Source organism: Suricata suricatta, chromosome 3 (assembly GCF_006229205.1).
Source record: "Suricata suricatta isolate VVHF042 chromosome 3, meerkat_22Aug2017_6uvM2_HiC, whole genome shotgun sequence".
Classification (NCBI taxonomy): domain Eukaryota; kingdom Metazoa; phylum Chordata; class Mammalia; order Carnivora; family Herpestidae; genus Suricata; species Suricata suricatta.
In genome coordinates this window covers 37,984,296-38,004,696 of record NC_043702.1, presented here as the reverse complement: position 1 = coordinate 38,004,696, position 20,401 = coordinate 37,984,296, and the positions used below count along the sequence as shown (strand labels likewise).

Sequence of the window (20,401 nt, the reverse complement as noted above, 5' to 3'; positions counted from 1 at the left end):
AAAGCCCTTGAAGAAGATAGGAACCACTAGAGAGGTTAAAGAAGAAACAGAAGAGTGCTATTTGCTATTTAAAATGGACAGGGGGACGCCTAGGTGGCTCAGTCGGTTAAGCATCTGACATCAGCTCAGGCCATGATCTCATGGTTTGTGAGTTCAAGCCCTGCGTCAGACTTGTTGCTGACAGCTCAGAGCCTGGAACTTGCTTCGGATTCTGTGTCTCCCTCTTTCCTGCCCCTCCCTTGCTCGTGCTCTGTCTCTCTCTCTCTCTCTCTCTCTCAAAAATAAATAAACATTAAAAAATGGAGAGGGAGTCAGGTTCTTACCTAAAGGGGAATGAAGTTCCAGGCAGGACAACTAGGCACCACTTTACTTGGTGGGTCAGTCCGTCTGAGAAAAAGGCCACCCTTTGGCTAATTCTTAACCTGTGTGTCCTGGGCATATCTTCTCAACCTACCCCCAAACTCATCTAATTGCCTGAGTATTTGAAGGAGGAAGTGGTTAATCACTTCAAAAGGAGCAGAGAAATCAAATGAATAGCAGTTGGAAGTGACCAGTGAATTTAGTATCTAAGGTCATTGGTGACCACTTGGATGACCTGACAGGGTTGCAAGCCCAATTTCAATAGGAGAGTGGGCAAAGTGGGCTGAGTCTTTGAAAGGAGCCTTTGAATATAAAAGGAGCCTTTCAAAATCTTAGCCATAAAAGGAAGGAAAACAAAGGCAGAGCGCATAACTGGATGTTCCCATAAGAAATAATAAGAGACACATGCCTTTCTTCTGACTCTGTCCAACCTTGTTGGCATTTCTATTGTGTGGGTTGATTCATAGTGTAAAGCCATGGGATTTCTGTTGATGCTTCAGAGAATGTAGTTATTAAATAATACTGTGATTATATACTCAAATATTGATATGTATAATCATACTTATCAGTCAAGTGATATTCAGTCACACTGTCACCTCTTCTACTAAATTATTGGAATTAATAAACCATTTTACAGAATAACTATAGCTAAATACTGATAGTTTGAAAGAAGTGCAAACCTATGATAGGTTAGGATCGGATGCAGGAAACAAGAAAGGAGAAGAAAGCAGAAGCCTGAACCTGAATTTCTCAGTTTCCTCTTACCTGTCCTTTACCAACCAATCATGCATCTTTGCCAGAGCCTGCCTCCCCAGCGCCAAACTGGTGAGATTCTAGAATCCCTTAACCACAGTTAGTCCACAAGGCAGTTCATCTCTCTCTGATAAAGAAGAGCTTATCAGAACTTTGCTGTTGCAGTCATTTTGTGTTAGCTGTTGCCTCCCCCCTCCTTCTCCACACCATTCTCACCACTGGGTTAATTTACAACTGACTGATTACCAGTTTGGTGACTGAGTCTTTAACAATGTTGAGTACCAGTTTAAATAGTGCGCAAATGCAGTAAATGTTTGAAACATGGGCTTTGCTTTCAGGATGAATGTGGAGAGCTACAAAGTATCCAACAAATGAAATAAAGTTTACATAGGAGTGTTAGAGCTTCATTTTTAAACAGAGCTGAAAGTTCAATTAGGTTAGTGATTTTTGTTAGTGATTAGTGACTTTTTGTTTGTTTATTTCTACCAAAGAGGGTGGGTCTATTTTGGAATAAAGCCCAATAATTTAAAAGCCACATTTGTGTCACTTTCAAGGTGTGCGCTGTTTGCCTCACACATGGCCAGTCTAACTACTTTTAAAAGGTGCCAGGCAGAGGTATAACGGCATTGTCTTGGCTGATGTCACTACTGAAATATTTTGGTTATGTCAGGTTAGCTCCATCTACAACACTGTTATTCTATATTTGAAGTTCTGATACAAACACAGACAAAAGTTACTACTCCTGAAACATTTGCAAAATGGCATTTAAAAACTTTAGAATTAGGAAATCATGTATGTGTTAGAATTTGTTCTAATTCCTTGAACATTACAGATACTAGGTGGTATTATGTTTAATTTGCTTTCATTATAATGCTTTATTTTTTAAAATGCTTTTTATTTATTTTTGAAAGACAGAGAGAGACAACCTGAGCAGGGTAGGGTCAGAGAGAGAGGGAGACACAGAATCCGAAGTAGGCTCCAGGCTCTGAGCTGTCAGCACAGAGCCCGACGCGGGGCTCGAACCCACAAACCATGAGATCATGACCTGAGCCGAAGTCAGACGCTCAACCAACTGAGCCACCCAGGCACCCCTATAATGCTTTATTTTTTACTGTTATGGAATTTTTAAAACACAAAAGCAGAGAAAATAGTAAAATGAGCACCCATATAACCATCATCTACCTTCAGCAATTCAGATATGAATAGTCTTGAATCACCTATATACTCCCACTGGATTATTTTAAAGCAAGTCCTAGAGATCTTATTGTATCCATAAATATGTTGGTGTATGTCTCTAAAAGATAAGGACTCTCGGGGCACCTGGGTGGTTCACTTGGTTAAGCATCCATCTCTTGATTTTGGCTCAGGGCATGATCTCATGGTATTTGAGTTTGAGCCCCACAGTAGGCTCTGTGCTATCCCTGTAGCTTGAGATTCTCTCTTTCCCGGTCTTTCTCTCCCCTCCCTTGTTCATGTTCTCTCTCTATCAAAATAAATAAATAAACATTTAAAAAATTTTTAAAAAATAAATAAAACATGAGAACTCCTTTCTTTTAAGCACAATACTATTATCATGCATTAAAAAATGATAACTTACTATCCAATATTTAGTTTGTATTAAAAATGTCCTGATCATCTCAAACTTCTTTTTGTAATTGTATTCTTCAAATTAGGAAAGAAACAGGCTTCCATATTGAAATGCTGTATTTTAAATTTTTATTTAGCTATACATTCTAGGCAAGAAGACTTGAAATGCTGCAAAAGACATTCTTTGACAGACACTAATTAGAAACATAATTGAAAAGAGATTATTTTCTAAGTGTTCATTATAGTTTCCAACTTGATCTTCATTTCAGTAGCAGAAATACCACCTGGCCTAAGACAGGCACTGGAGCCCTCTGAACTACTTTAATGTCACACACACATTTTTCCTTTTAGGCTTTCTGACCTTGACTTTAAACCTGTGGTCAAAGTCCTAATGGACATAATTACATATTGGATCCAGTACTTAATTAATAGGAGCAAATCTCTACAATTTAGTCTTTGATCTAGTCTTTGGAAAGACTAACTCCCCAGAGCTTTAATAGAGCAAAGTAAGTTGGAAATTTAGGTGATTCTGTTGGTACCTGATTTCCATTTCCTACTCCCTCCTTTTAAATCGATATAGCTGTAAAAGCAAAATTAGAACATAAAGAATGATACAGATAATTCATAACATTTCTCTGTGATGATATAGCAAAGGTGAAAATATCTCCCAAGTGTGGTTCCCGTATAATAAAAGGTTTAGGAAAGAAAACAAAGTATCTCTGCTCAAGAGTTGGGTTATTTTGCAATCAGTGTCAACTGAAAGGGTGAGGATATATTCCATTTACATTTGTAACATTGCTAATAAGTCAGGTATCCTAACATAAAAGTCTAAAGAACTGGGAAACATCTAGGAAGAGGCTCATATTAGAACCATACTCAAAAGTAGCCGCTGTATTTCATGTAAATTCTAGAGAGTTCAGGTAAAGAGTATTAGTCACAAGGGCATACACACAGTTTATTGTAAACATTTATAATGTTTGTTGTGAATTCTCCAGTCTTTGAGGATAAAAGGTGCTCATTAGAACTCATATTTTGGGTCTCTCTCAGGGCCCCCACACAAGTTAGAGCTGGAGAACAGGCGACCTTGGCACACCCAGTGTAGGGGCCTTGAGAGAGCCAGGAAAGTGAGAGGGGATGGGATTCAGTCTTGGACTTGTTGTATAAGGCTGGCAGTGCCATGCTAGTAATTCAGCTACTATCTTTATAGCATCAGAAAAACTTTTTTGTTGGCAAAAACAATTTGGCCCTTAGTTTATTGCAACAGGACTTGAGAATTTAGCAAGTACATTTTCTTCTCTCCTTTCTCTTTCACACGTGCAACACACACCACACACACACACACACACACACACACACACGTGATAGTTCAGTGGTTTGAGATTAAGGGCTCTGAGTTCTGACTGTGGCTTTGAACTTTAGCAGGTGTCCCCCACTGGGCAAGTTACAGACCTTCTCTGCAGCTATTTTCTTACCAGTCAAATGGGCATAATGAGAGTGTAGAGGGTTGTTGTGAGAATTAAATAAGAAAATGTATGTAAAACATTTAGGAAAGTTCTGACACTTCGTAAACATTCAATAACTGTTCATTAGTACTGGTAGTAACAGTATTAGGATAAAGGAATTTAAAAATGTTGATAACCTTCCTCCAATTCCACCACTATTAATACACTTTACAAACTACTTCTATGTGTTTATTTCTCCAAACACAGCATCTCATCATATGTTCTTTATCACGTTATACCTGGCGTTCTGCTCCTTCAAAAACAGTCATTCAAGGCACTGCATTGGGCCTTGAGTGGACCTTTTTGGTACGACAACTCCCAGAGCCCTTTGTCTTGAGTAAGTTTGGTTAGGGACAAAACACAGTTAAAGACACACAGAGAAAGGGGGGAAGAAAGGGAGGAAGAGAGAGACTCATTTTAAAATTGGTTAGAGCTATTAAAGAAAGAAATAGGATATAATGAGAGAGGATCATGGTTAAGTTAGTACAGGGGAGAGGGTTCTTGAGATGGAGAAGGCCTCTGAGAAAGTGAAATCTAAAGGATGAGAGAGATTCCGGCTGTTTGTATTCTACATTCATTTTTAAAATTGTGGCTAAATATAGGTAACAGAATGTATCATTTAAGCCATTTTTAAGGTCTAATACTCCAGCAAAGAGGTCTATTGACTTGTCTTTATTAGTACATGAAGCTGAATCCATTCAACAATTCCACTCTTTTCTTGCTAGCATCTAAGATACTATATAATTGAATGGATTTAATCATTATATTTGTTTCTGTTGTAATGAAACATACATAAAATTTACCATTTTAACCATTCTTAAGTATATTGTGTTAAGGATGTTCACAGTATTGTGCAGCCAGCATCACAATCCGTTTCCAAAAGTGTTTATCATACCAAGCAGGAACAGTACCCGTTAGACACAAACTCCCTGTTCTCTTCCTCACCCCATCCCCCCACCCCAGTATGTGGTGACCTCTCTTCTAGTACTTTCTGTCTCTATGAGTTCCGTCTGTTCTAGGTGTCTCATAGCAGTAGAATCATAAAATACTTGTTTTTGTGTCTGACCTACTTCACTTAGCATAATGTTTTCATGATTTATTCATATCGTGGCATGTATTTCTTCCTATTTGAAATTTAAAGCTAATGTTAATGTATTACTTTAAAAAGTAGTAAAACAAACAAAACCCTGCAAAATATTGCTTGATTTTTAGGTATTAAAAATGAAGCTGAATGATCAGGTTTAAGAAGGGCCTTTCATGGCCACAGCTAGCAAGTTACTGGAGCTGGGGTTCTAGCTCCTCCGTGCTTATCAAGTCAACAAGGTTTCTTTATCCATTATTACTTCATGCATGGACTATTGTTATAACAGCTTCCTAACCTATCACTTTTCTATTTCTGTTGTAACATGTTACTTCAAACCTGGCAGCTTAGAACAATACAAATTTACTGTTTCACGGTTTGTAGGTCAGAGGTCGGACCTGGGTCTCACTGGGTCACGTACCTTCTGGAGGAACCCATTTCCCTGCTTTTTCCAGCTTCGAGAGGCCACCCATCTTCCTCAGCTTGTGGCTTTCTTTCTCCAGCAACATTGCGTCACCCTGACCATGCTTCCACAGTCACATGGCCCTCTGCTTTCCTGTCTCCATCTACTTTTGTGATTAAACTGAGCCTGCCTGGCTCATTTGGGATCATCTCCCCATCTCAAGGTCAGCTAATTAGCAACCGAATTCTATTCCCAATCTCAACTTCTCTTTGCTATTAAAACTAACACATTCACAGTCTCCAGAGATTAGAACAAGGATATCATTTGCAGGGGTAGAGGGAGGCATTATCCTGCCCTCCAAACCAATCATATCTGCTACTTCCTTCTTACCTGTGATTGTGATGCTTGCTGGTTTAAAATTCGTCAGCAGCTCTGACTGCCTTCAGGACAGCCTTCAGACTCTTCCGTATGGTATGCAAAATCCCTGCTTACGGGCCCTGTCCCATCTCTTCCAATCTCCCATGTCAAACACACACAACAACACATCGGCTTCAGTGCTCCTGTTGAGAACCACACTTTTACTCATTTCATTCCTCTGCTTGTGTTGCTCTGTCATCTGTTCTTTACTTGGCTGTTTCCTACTCATCCTTAAGTCAGACCTTGGATGTCACTTCCTTTCTGAAATCATTTTTGCTTTTGTTGCCACGGCAACCCATACCTATCTCCAATACAGCAGTTTCCATAGTGTACTGAAATTGCCTCCTTCACTTTCTCCTTGATTGGATTGTAAGCTTCTGAAGGGCAAGAATCTGTTTCGTTTGCCCTCATTTCCCAGCTACTTGACAGAGTGGCTTGCAACATAAAAGGAGCACAGACTTTTGCTGGAAGATATTTCCAACCCTTAGTTAACACTTGTCTCTTTTTTCCAAGTCTCCAAGGGAGACTTGCAGAGGATAGAGATTCATCTAAGGACTGGAGTGAATGCTTAATCTCCTAAGAGAATTTCACTTTAAATCTGCTGGGATATGTTTGCCTGCACCTGACCAATTCTTCATTGATGAGCAAGTTCATAGCTCACTTTTCCTGGCTGATCAAATTTATTAACATACACTTTCTTAATTTTTAATATAACTTTATTGGTATAAGTAAATACTTGAACAACGACATCAAATCACCATAAAGAGGGGAAAGCTTTTCAACTAAATGTATAACCAGATTGGCTAATTAACTTTCTAATTTAAGAGACTGTGGAGTAAACATCGCCCTTGGAATTGATTCAAGCTAGTCAAGCTGAAAGATTAAGCAGAAAAGAACAAATGTTCACATTATAAGTATCTTGAAATGTTTTTATGCTATGCCTTATTCAATTTGAAATTTCCATTGACCTGTCACATTTACAGACTGAAAAGCCACCAGTTTGTGACGCTACAGATTTTTTAAAAATTACCAACTTTTGCAGAGAAACTAATATAGGTAACCTCACAAAAATAAGAGGCAAAGTTATAAGGGTTAAGAGCATAGCCTCCAGAGCCACAGAGTTGATTTCCTTCATCTGTGAAATGGGCATAATGATATTTACTTTGCAGGGCTATGCAGGGTTAAAATAAGTTATCATATTGAATTAATTGACACATTTTAAACTATACATCTTCATGTATTTAGGGTGGGAAGAAAGACACTGGAAACTAATTCTCTAGAGAAAGCAACTGTCACTATAGTTGGAATGAAACATGAGTGTGGTGAAATCTTTGGAGGCTGTAGGTGAGATCATCCATCTATGAGGAAGTAAGCCCAGCTTAGTTGGTTTTTAATTATTGGGCACTGCCAGAATCATTCCTCAACAAACAGTAGGGAGTATCTAGAACTGCCCTACGGATGTGAAATGGTAAGAAGAGGTGGTTTATGGGATTCTGTGAAGAAGGTGAAAGTGGCTTATTCCGGTAAAAACATAATTTGAGCAATACTTAGAAATAGTGCAGGGAAAATTTGCAAGTCCCTAAAAGCTACTCTTGTTTTGACAATTAATTGTCTTGAAATCTCTAGGCAAGATTTGATGTGATGACATTTTAAATGAACTTTAAAAATGAGTTTGTTAAGTTTAACCAGTTAAACAAATGAACCTCCTTTAAAAAATATTTGCATGGTACCTTATTGCTAATTCAGCTCCATGTTGATAACTTTCCTTAAATTGAAGCGTAACCATCCCCAAATGCTCTTCAAATTTTGCAGTACTGGTGTGGACTCTTTATGTTGCTCTTTTTATTCCTTTGGACTGGGAGGGAAGATTTGGAAAGCTGATTGTTTTGCTGTGCTTTCAGAGTTCTAAAAGACCCAAAATGGCTGCCTGTTGGCATCTAGGCCCCCAAGCTTGGTACAAACTTACCAGACCTACTGTTTTTCTTCATCTTAGGGTTCTGTGAGTGAACAGGCCTGGCTAGGAGCAAGATTAAGAAGGTGGAAATTTGTCTAGTTTTTCATTTGTCCTTTTGTTCCACATTACTCTTGGGAAACCAGATGATCGTGTTTCCTCCCTTCTTAAAACTTCCTCTTCAGAAAAGACAGGAAAAAAATATACTCTCACAGCAGTATAAGTAATAAAATAGTGGTAGCTTCCTGGAGGGTCTAAGTCCCTTTAGTTTCAAGTCCCAGGAATAAAGTTCTAAATGTGGAATTCCAGGGACCGGTGAGCACAACAGACGAGGTCTGGGGCAAGAAGTCTTCCTGGTGCCATCATGTGCCAGATGTGTGATGTGCCTCTTACCCTGTATCCCGCTGTGAGTGTCTTCCTTTCATTCATTCTTCTGAGTGGGGCTTCCTATTTCTCCTAGGCGAGGTCTCATTCCTATTTTCAAAGCACTTGCCCTTGCGAATCAGAAGTTTTAAGCCTCTGGGTTATTGTCTTTCTTCCTGTGTAATGCTAAAGGCCTTTTGTTTGTACTGCAATGAACTGAAACTGAAGGATCTGGCTAGGCTAATGATAGCATCCTCTAGGGAAATGATATAAACCTTGACTTTTCTACTGGGGGCGGGGAATTGTTTCAACTGTTTCATTTCTCCAACCTGGTTTCGTTCATGCGGGTCACCTGAAACTCATTTTATTGGATAAGCCTACCAACTTAAAACAGTCTCACCTGACAGGGACATCAGTATAATTTGTCACTCACCAGGGTGGGATTAGTTCCCTTCTCCCTTCCTTTGTATGCCCTCCTCAAAGTGATGGGCTCTGTGGAAGAGGATGGTGGGCTCAGTTGCATGACTGCTACTCATGAGAAACGGCTACAAGGGTAGCTGTGCTCCTTCAATGAGCACTTCCCTGTAAACCCTCACAATCTATTTATCCTAATTTTAGGAATGGTGAGCCTTTTTTTAATGTTTATTTATTTTTGAAAGGGGGGGAGGGGTAGAGTAAGAGGGAGAGAGAATCCTAAGCAGGTTCCACACTGTCAGCACAGAGCCTGGTGCAGAGACCAAACCCACAAATCGTGAGATCATGACCTGAGCCAATGTCAATGTCAAGAGTCGGTTGCTTGACAGAGCCACCCAGGCGCCAAAGGAATGGTGAGTCTTTAGATGAGACGTCAGAGACGTAATTTCTCAGGGGATCAGGAAGAGACTGTGCCACAAATTCCACTTCCTGTCCTGACCATGGGCTTGACATGCTGGATGTCACACAGTGCCGCAGATCTTAAGGAACAGAAAGGGGTGTGCCCTTTACATTGCTCTGGCTTCAGATCCAGAGCAGGGGCCTCAATCTCCAGGCTGAAATACAGTCTCCAAAAGTGAGTAGACAGTTGTTGATTTTGAGGCCTAAGTTTAGAAAATAGTTATGACATCTTTTTTCATTTGTAAGTACTTGTTTACTTTGTACCACCCGCCCCCCCCCCACCTCAGGGCTGTACATCAATATAATTTAGTCTTCCCTGTTCTCTTTCCTCCAGGCATAACCTTGTAGGAACCAGACTTTTTTGGACATGTGAAAATTGAGAGTTTAAACTGAACATGAATATAAGGAGTTTTCTTTATTTTTATTACTAAACTTAATTCACAGAAAGAAAATTGTTCGGAAGGTCTGATGTCTTAGAATCAGTTATGTTCTTTAAACATCTAATTAGAAGTTCTTAACTTTGTTGTGGGTAGTGACAGTTTTCTCCTCTACTAGAGGGAAGCCAAGTTTATGACTTCCTTTAATCACAACTAAAGATTGAGGTATGATGTGTGGTTCTTATTTTCTCTATTTATTGTAGCTGGCTCTTTTTTTTTTTTAATGTCTTTTATTTATTTTTGAGAGACAGAGAGAGACAGCGTGAGCAGGGGAGGGTCAGAGAGAGGGAGACACAGAATCCGAAGCAGGCTCCAGGCTCTGAGCTAGCTGTCAGCACAGACCGTGAGATCATGACTTGAGCTGAAGCCACAAACCGTGAGATCATGACTTGAGCTGAAGCCGGATGCTCAACTGACTGAGCTACCCAGGCGCACCTGTAGCTGGTTCCTTTTGAGAGAGAACATCCCAAGCAGGATTCAAGATGCCAGTGCAGAGCCCAATGCGGTGCTTGAACCTATGAACTGTGAGATCATGACTCCAGCCAGAGTCAGAAGCTTAACTGACTGAGACACCCAGGTGCCTTATAGCTGGTTCTTTTTTAATCCTCTGAGGGGCAAAGAGGGCCTTTGGATTTATTATATCATGCCTCACAAAGGTAGATTGGTCATGCTTAAAATTTTAGATACATGAAATTGTGATTGCAGCAGTGTGAATAAGCAAAACAAGTGAAAGGTAAACCATTTACACCATAATTCGATACTCTCTCTTCCTCCCCAGGCTTTTGCAAATCATCTACAAGGTTTTTATAGTTCAGGTTTATCTCCCTCAAATGAGGGAGATAGAAAAAAAAACTAATATTTTTAGAAAGTTCTGATTCTAAAAATATTAGAAATTCCTCACTCTGACACATTCCTTGTATATAAAAGGGGCAAAAATAAAACCTACATTATAGTGACATTTTTGTAGTAGTCTCCATTGTTTAACTCAGTAGGTGATTTTGGAGTAAGCCTTCAAGTCTTTTACTGAGGTTCCTTTTCCCAGTAGGACAAGTAATATACTACTTTGCAGCTCATTTACTGAATGTAGTAATTTTACTCTAAGCCCTGCCCTACTCAGAGTGGGTATACTTGATCATATATGAAGGTTTGGGTAAGGGTATTGAAGTGGGAGTAGACACGGTCTATTTTCAAGTAGTGTTAAGCAGGTATGATATTTACAATATGTATTGGTAAACCAACCAATTAGAATGGAAGTCTGATAACAGGGGTGTACCGTAGTTTTCCTGCTTAGCCAGGCATGAACCCTTTCATTTCTGAAATGTGGGAGGTCCTGAAAATTCTGAGAGAAAGGGCTGGTACAGGTACAGGCCATGGGGGAATTGGGTTAAGAGCTGCAGCTGTTGACCAACTTGTATGGAAGTATTTGAATATGTGATGAATCAGTTCAGCTGCACTTGTGCGAACTGGTTGAACATTTGCCTTATATAACTAGAATGCAGCGTGGGTACCCTAAAATATAAGGAATGTAAGTACTGTATTTTATTGAGATTTAGAAGAAAGACATTACATATATTGTAAAAGTGCTCATACTAATGTGGTCAATAAAATAATTATAAGCCTTAAAATATAAGGGTCATTTGGAAGCTTTTAATGTTCTGATCCTAAAAGATGTACTATACTGCTTTTATGAAATCTAAGGACTTGACTTATGATTATATGGGATCTAAGGACTTCAGAATAAATTTAGATCAATTTTCTTAACCCTGAATCTGAGGAAAATGGTCATTTTCTCCCACTGTTAGTGACTCTGGTAGGCCTTGAGGTAAGGACTCAGACTTGATCTCTTTGCTCTAGGACTTCGGTCTGTGGAAACTGACACTAGTGGGGTCACTGGGTTAGCTTCCCCAGGCAAGAAAAAAGGGATATAAGAAACTTAGTACCTTGGTAGTCAGTAGGTGTTTATTAAGTACCGAAAAGATGTTCTTTGTAGAGATAACAAAACAAAAACAAAACCTTGCTTCATAGAGATATATATGCAGAATAGCGGGATATGTAGCCATACTAACTGGGTTTCAATCCCAATTTTCCTGTCAGTTCTGTGATCTTAAGCAAGTTACTTAGCTTCCTGTGCCTCAGTTTCCTGGGGTGGGATAATAATATCTACCTCACTGTGTTATGAGCATGAAATATATATATAAAGCACTTAGGAAGTAACTGAACCATGGTAAGACTTGCTATTACTATTGATCATGGTTTTATGCACTCTGCTAGACATCAATAAAGCACCCCCAGAACTCATTCTAGTAAATAGATCTGACTGGATGCAGAAACAGGCACACCAGACAGAATACGATAAGCCTCACTGCGAAGATGAAATAACTGTAGGAAGCAGAGGAGCAAAGAGAAGGTGTCCAGAGCCACCTTTCAGTAAAGTATGGGCTATGAATTGCTTAAGAAAAGGGGGGGAGACAATTCAGGGGGCAGGTATGCTGTGAGCAAAGAAAGGAATGGGAGCAAGAATGAGCCCGAGGCAGGCAGGAGTCCATGGAATTGCTTAGCTGGATCAGGAGTTTTGCCGTTGGGTGTTAAGAAATAATCAGTGAATTAGGTAGTAGGAAGTGGTGGAAAACCTTGGCAAGTTACCAAAGTCTCAAGACGTACTATAAGCGCGGGACATGCTCTCTGAATTCAACTTTTTCTTTGAGGCTAGGAAGGCCTGCAGGAAGTGCGCTTGAGAATAAATTGTGGGGCGGGGGGAAAAATATGTAAAAGGCCCTGCGCTTAGCACTAAATACTGGTTCCCTTTTGCCCGAAGAAACCGAAAGGTTATTTTCACAAAGGGGAGGGGTTAAGTTACTGTAGATGTTTAACTCATGTACAGATAAACATCTTAATTTATCAGTCTGAAACCTTTTGGCTAAAGCGTCTGCGCTTACAGTTTCCATTACTCATCCGCCTCCCGCGGCCGCAGCAACCGACATGCAAAACCGGGAGAAAAAGCGAGCGGTAAAGGGCGCTCCACGCATGCGTTAGAAGCCGCCCCAACTACCCCGCAGCGTCCTTTCTTGGAACAAAACTACCGCGGAGCCACGGAGCTCCGCAGTTTGCGTAGACTCGAATTTCCTACTGCTCGGTCTGCCCGTGTGGAACCCGAGAGTGGTGCAGTTCCCCTCCGCAAGTGGCGTTGTCCGAAGTGAATGGCTGGGTGGTGTGTGTACGCCCAGAGCGTAGCACCCATAGGCGGACGGGGTGCGGCTGCGCAGGGACCTGAGTGGGCCTTGTACGCCGGTAGCGTAGCGTGGTGTCTGACGCGCGGGCCTCCGCGACGCTCTTAGCGCAGCTGGCTTTGGTGAATACACGATTTGGTGCAGCCGGGGTTTGGTACCGAGCGGAGAGGAGATGCACACGGCACTCGAGTGTGAGGTAACTATAAAACCCCGATTTGTTTACATTCCCTCCCCCAGAACCGGCCCCATGCGCGGCGGAGACTGCGAGTCCCGGGACGGCGGGGGGGTAGAAAGGGAGACGAGAACCGGGGAGTCCGGGCTGGGTCCCTCGGGGATCCGGGCGCTGCAGTCGGCGGCGGCGGCGGCGGCGAGCCGGAGCGGAGCGCGCGGTGGGCTGCGCGTGGGACGCCGCGGCTCCTCGTGTGCGCCCCGGACTGCCGCGGGGTTGGCGGCTTGGTAGCCTTCGTTGCGCGTGCGGGACTCCGCGCCCGACCCAGCCTCCTGTCGTGGCCGGGGATCCGTGCGAGGAGTGGGGGAGTGACCGCCGGGCGGGCGGTGGTTGGGGGGCTGCGCGCGGGCGGCCTGGGGGCCGAGGGTGGTGTTGCCAGAGGAGGCGGGGGCCCTAGGGCCGGAGGGTAGGAGGATCCGCAGTCAGACCTTAGGGGGGACTTGGCGGCAGCGACGAATGCCTCGTTTTTCCTGTCCCGTCCTCGCCTTCGGTTTCCAGTGGGGTCCGGCGAGGAGCCCCCGGGATGGAGCCTGGGCGCCGCTGTTCGCTGGAGGCTAACGGACGGTGGCGCCTCTGCTCCTACCGCGGGAGGCCTCGTGGAGGCTTTCCTCCCCTACCAACCGAGGAGCCGAGGCGGGACGCGGGGGCGTTCACAGCAAAGCCCGCCGGGGTCCCCGAGGCGGGGGAGGCCGGTGGGCCCGAAGGCGGCGTGGCGGCCCGGGCTTTGTTCCCCAGAGCCCCGCGGCCGGAGCGACGCGCCCCGGGCTGGGGAAGTGGTCGCCGAGCCGCCGCGGCCCTCGCCCGGTTCAGGGGGCCGCTCAGCTCGCTTTTCCCTGGGCACCCCCGAGTCCCCAGCTAAGGGGGGCCTTGTGAGGGCGCGGGCGACGGTGTTGAAACTCTGCCCGAGGCTTGTGTAAAGCTCTGTTCACGTGGGAGCCTGTCCCCCTGGGCTGACTTCCGCAGCCCTCCTCGGAAGGGTCGTGCCCTCAAGTTCCCGTAAAAGAGTAACATAAAGCGCATAATTTTTTTTAAGTATATATACGTTAAAAATACTTTGGGGGCCTTTGGTTTTTTTTTTTTTTTTTTTTACACTTTGTCTTTTACGCTGTTTATTGTTCCAGTTTTACCTTGAAATTGAGTTGTTCTCCATGGACCCAAACTAGCACGTGACAGGTTTACGTAATTAAAAATAAATAATATACTGGAAAAGGTTGAGATTTAGTGTGGTTAATGGGAATGCACTGGAAGCTTTAAATCAAGACTTGTATGTGCTTTTTTTAAAGGGGCTTTTCTACAAATTTTGAGTATGAGTCACTTGTTCTAGACTTTGGGGGTCCCTACCAGACAACTCCCGTCCCTCTGCTCGCTGGATACTCCAGCAGGGAGAGAGACATAGTATCAGTGACAGTGGTATGAAGAAGATAAAAAGATATACTGGAGGGATTCTTTTTTTTTTTTTTAATCGATTAGCCTCAGAATGATTTTTAAATGTGAAATACATAGGCTTACAACAGAAACCAATTATTTTGAAATAAAGTATTGAAATAATCCATGCTTTAGTAGAGCATTAAGTAAGAAAAGTAATTTCAAGTCTAAAGCTTAATTTTAAACTAGTTAGGACTAAATGGTCTTTAAAGGATTTAATGTGTATGATTTTTTTTCTTGGATAAACTATTAGGTACTGCATTTTACTGTAGTGTTGCCTGCATTCATCACTGAAATAACTAAATGTCAGAGATTAAGATGAGAGTTGTATTTTTTTTTAAATCCATGTTCACAAAACTGAATTTTACACCCACACTCCTGGCTAACAACCCCTATGCTAGAGCGACTTTGTTGCAACTTTAAAATAAGTGGTCAGGGAAAACCTCTCAAGAGGTGACATCAGTAATACATTGTGTGATGAGCTGCCCTTGTTTTTCCCGTTGCCAGTTTATGTTCCACAATGTAAAAGCCGGTAACACGTTCTCCTTTTTGAGCACCTGATCTTGAAGTACTTTTAGGAAGCCTCAAGTTTGGTATGCAAGTACTACTCTTGGGGGTGTTGTGTTTTTTTTTTTTTTTTAACTGATTTATGGAGAATGTAGAATATAGATGTTAGGGCAAGGGAAATTACTACAGTTAAATTATTATTAAAGAGAATTTACTTTGCTGTTCAATTCCCTCCAACCCTTTACCCCCAAGTATTAGCCAGTACTGGAACGAATTTAGAGCTTTGGAGTAAGACTTAATGGTTCAAAACTGTGACCCATTATTAACTGGTTTGGTTACTTTGAGCAAGTTGCTTTATCATAATCTTTTATTTATGAACTTGTGCTAAAAAAAAAAACCTACCTCATGGGTTTACTGTGACCTTTATAAATGACATAAACAAAGGGCTGCAGAAGAACTTAGTTCTTTTTACCTTTCCTACATACTAATGTTTCAGTTTTTCATTAGTAGTTGGAGGACTGCTTTATGTCTAACTCTGGTAACTTGATTACACCCAGAATGAGGTTTAATGGTCTCTACTGGGCCTTTGCCAAGGATACAAGTATCCTATTATTTTGGTTACTTATATGTAATCATAGGTTTTTTTTGTTTTTTTTTTTTTTTTGCCTCTCTCACATTTTTTAGCTTACAATTACATGCGTACATCTTGTATTCCTGCCTGACTAAATCTCTCAGTGGGCCCATAATCCACAGCTTTCTGTCACATAGTGCTCAGGACACATTATTCAGTGAAGGCAAAGCTTGCTTGTCAACCTCTTTAATCAAGTTTAAAATGTTAATTGAATGTAACAAAACTCAAACTTAGTATTAACTCAAGGAAATATTTTGGATAAAAATGCTATTCCTTGTCTCTGGAGTGCCTACCTCAATGGAAATGCCATGGGTTTTGCTTTTATTGAAAGGACATCATCACGGGTGCATTTTAAACTGATATTTACAAGATGCAGAGAAATTACCCAGTAGAAAATGGAAAGAAGTCAGGCATTCAAAAACAGAAAGCTATCCTTTTTCCTTTATAACATTTTATAACCCTATAAAGTCATCTTTCATTATACTATAATTCTCATTAAAAACATACTAACCTTAGCTTAAAGTTTATGTCAGAATGCCCGAGCTCTCCCAACAGCTTGATGCTGCCGCCTAGTGTTTGATTTCCCTTGAAGTTTTCTTGAGCTTAGCTTCTTCACCTTCATCATCCTGAAATAAGATTTAAATTTGAATTCGATTCCTTAGTGGTAGATTATGTGTAGACTACTGTGGGATTTCTTCCACCTGGTTAGCATTGCTAATAAGATGGGTATAGTCATTCTGAATTGGTTAACTTGATTGTTTTTAGCCCCTAGTTTTATAAGTTTGGAGCAAGTATGGAGCAACTATAGTGCAGATAGAACTCTATAATGCCAGTTTCCCTGTACGAATAGATGCGGGATTTTCTTAAAACAGGAAGGGGTTAAAGGTGTATTTTTGAAGTTAGCCTTGTATACGAATAACAGCAATTCATCTAATCTCAGCTTAATGGTGTGAAAAGAGTAATACAAAAATTTAGTCCCATTTAGCTTTGTATTGCCTTGACTGTATGGAAAATAAAATTTGAGAATATTAAAATCACATGGTGAACGTTTTTCTTAAATTCAAGTTTATTTTGAACTATGATTTAGAATGATTTCTGAAAAATAGTCTCAAGGATCCGTAATAACCACAGGATTTCCTGTAGTCCTATATGGTTTCAAATTAGAACAGTTATCAGTATTCTGAACTACTTTTGTCTTCTTCATCAATTTGTTTATAAGTTCTGTGAGTTGACCATGCAGTGATTTTTAAGTTTTTTCCAAAATAAGCAAACATATTCTCAATAAAAATTTACTACACTCAGAATATTCAGAAAAGTGCTCAGTTAGGTATGAAGGCAATTTACAACTGAAATTGTGACATGTTAAATAACAATAGCATTATTGAAATTATTTCCAGCTATTTAAGAGACCATACTTAATGTGTAGATATGTTAAAACAATATAATAATTCATTGTCCTATCAAATAATAGTGTCAAATTTTATTTTTCTATTATCAAAACATTTTTTTTTGGTTGGCAAATATAGGGATTGGATATCTAATAGATGTTTTAATAGATTTTATTAATAATTGGTTTTTCATGTTAAAAGATGTTATTAAAATGGGGTGGTGGTGGTAGTGGTGGGTGGCAGTGGTTACAGGTTGTAAGTATAGGAATAAAACCTAAATTTTATTCAAGTATTTAAATTATTTCAACTAAGAGTTAGTGATAGATGATTATAATTAGCTAATTTCATGATTGTATTTTATAATTCATTATATTATAGATCTTTGCTGAAAGGGAGATAGGAGGTAATACTTGTTCTTGCATTATTATTTCTAACAGCCGTGTTTACACTTAATAATATGTACCTTATTTGGGGGGGACCATCCATTCCATTCAAAAAGGTTTTGGGGGATTAGAAAAGTGAATCAGGAAGTATCTTTATTTTACTAATATAATAGATTATGTCATGGGACCAGAAATATAAGAATTACTATGAACTACAAATTAAAGAGTTATTTTTAATCCCGTAGTGATTATCTTAAGACTCATCAGTCATTAATCACTTCGGTTTTTAGATTTACTTTCATTCATATAGAAATTAGAAAATCTAAATGGTCTTCAGTTGAAATAACAATCAGGAAGGCATATGTCCCATTGTCTCATTACTTTAATGCCTGGAAGTAAAAAAATAGTTTCAGTACCCTCATACCCATAAGCTTTTTTCTTACTTCTTTATATATGATGTGACTTTTAAAGTTTTAAAATAGTGGTTTTTCCTACAGTTGTCTGCTGAATTTGTAATTTAAAAAAAATGTACAGATTAAGTGAAGGGTCAACAAGCTATGGCCCGTGGACCGAACTAACCTGATTTTGCAAATTAAAGATTATTGGAAAACAGCCTCTTCATTCACTTATGTATTGTGTATGGCTGCTTCTGTGTTTATAATGGTGGAATTGTGTAGTTACCTTAAGAGTCTGCACTCCCCACAAAACCTAAATTATTAACTATTTGGTTTTTTTGAGTCTGCCAACCCCTGGATCCAGTACTTAATGCTGTATAATTATTTGACGTGTTGCTGTTATTTAAAATCAGGTAAAATTTCCTAGAACCTCTGTGACTTAAAAACTAGTAGGAAGGCATTCAAATAGAGGTTTGTAAGTAATGACCTGAGTTCTCAGGTGTTTTTCCCCTAAATAGTACAAATGCTTTTTGTTTCTTGTCCTTTCCATATTCCCTCTATATAAAGGAATAGCACCTTTATTATGCTTGGTGTTGGGATATGAAGCCCTTGATAGCCGACCTTGGGTTACCACCTAACTCTGTCAACTGTTTCTTAGGTAGTATCTCTCACAGTTCCCTTTCTCTGATTTAAAAGCTGATAGTGCCTACCTTATACCTCCTTCAGAACAGAAAATGTGTCCTACTGATTTTTATGCCTTCTCTTTCCTCCTTTTTTTCCTCTCCACTCAGGCCTCTGATAAAGTAACTTTATTTATAGAATGCTTCTAGGCCTGAGAACAGATGTTTTGGTATAACACCTCTGAAGATGAATCATTACTTTATTCTGATTATATTTAAAGAAGTATATTTTGTGCTATGTGGTTTTCTTTTAATTTTGAGAGAGCGAGAGAGCATGTGTATGTGTGTGCTGAGGTGAGAGAGAGAGAAAGAGAGAAAGAGAGAGAAAGAGAAAGAGAAAGAGAATCTTAAGCAGCTCCCACGTCCAGTGGGGAGCCTGATGCGGGGCTGGATCCCATGACCCTGGGAACATGACCTGAACGAAATAAGAGTCAGGCTCTCAACCACTTGAGCCACCCAGGCACCCTTGTACTGTGTTGTAGAGGAACATAACCTCTTGATGAAGGAGGCTTTGGAAAGATTGATTTTATATGCCTTATCAAGATATATAGAATAATATGATTAGTTATTACATTATAAAATGATGAGATCAGTAAAATCATGTTGGACAAAGATATCTTGGGTAATTGTAATGTTTATTACATGACTGTAATATTATAGAAAAATATAGAAAAATTAGGTGTTTTATATGCTGTGTATATTATAAAGCAGTGAGATCATGTTTTCCATTACAGTTTTTTTTTTAGTGTAGAGTTTCAACTGACTTCATAACTTGTTAATGTTTGGAACACACTTTTTAAGACATTTATTTTAAATTAGGATACTCTGATATTTTCAGATGAAGTCCCAGTGTAAATAGAAACTTTATTTTTAATTTTTAAATTTTTTTTAAATGTCTATATTTTTGAGAGAGAGACAGTGTGAGCAGGGGAGGGTCAGAGAGAGAGGGAGACAGAACCGGAAGCAGGCTTCAGGCTCTGGGCTAGCTTTCAGCACAGAGCCTGATGTGGGGCTCGAAGCCACGACTGTGAGATCATGACCTGAACTGAAACCGGACCCTCAACTGACTGAGCCACCCAGGTGCCCCAGAAAGTTTATTTTCAAGAAAATAATCATACCAGTTCAGAAAAAAAAAAAAAAAAGAAATCAGAAAGCTCTGCTAAAATCAAATCACAAACATTTTAGGAGAAAAGTACTCTTTAAATTCAGTGTAAGGGCGTCTGGGTGCCTCAGTCAGTTAAGCGTCAGACTTTGGCTCAGGTCATGATCTCCCAGTTGGTGGGTTCCAGCCAGGCTCTGTGCTGACAGCTCAGAGCCAAGAGCCTGCTTCGGATTCTGTGTCTCTCTCCCTTTTCTCTCTGTCTCTCCCCTGCTCACACTTTGTCTCTCAAAAATAAACAAACATTAAAATAATATTAAATAAATGTGCTGTAATATTATGTAATTTAATTTATAATTTATAAAACAAACATAGCTTTTCCTAGGAAGATTTTTGCCTAAATACAAGTGGTTGAAAATTTGTTGAACATAAAATATAAACTTTCTTAACAAATAAGTATATGAGTATTATATGTTCAATTGGGATATTTTTATTTTCTCTAAAAAATGAAATGAATTTAGGGGTCATGTTAATTTTAATCACAGGTTTTTTTTTTTAAGAAAATACTAAGTATAAGGAGAAAAAACACTTACTAAATTTTAGAAACCATTGAAGAAATCGCAAAAAAAATCCTTAAGTTTCATTTGCATGTTTTTGAAAACATCTATACAGGAAAGGGAAAACATTGCAATCAAAAAGACCTTGCACAG

General features: G+C 40.0%; 1 protein-coding gene across 4 annotated transcripts in view; it reads left to right on the top strand.

Moving 5' to 3' along the window:
• SLC39A10 (solute carrier family 39 member 10) overlaps window positions 1-20,401 on the top strand; it is a 141,491-nt gene that overhangs the window by 60,854 nt on the left and 60,236 nt on the right. For 2 of the 4 annotated variants that reach the window (XM_029934199.1, XM_029934198.1), the window contains exon 1: window positions 12,889-13,150. The exons of the other annotated variants lie outside the window; for them this stretch is intronic. The gene's annotated coding sequence lies outside the window, so the exon portion shown is untranslated. Of the gene's footprint in view, window positions 1-12,888; window positions 13,151-20,401 lie in introns of those variants that run through there. 4 annotated transcript variants of the gene reach the window in all.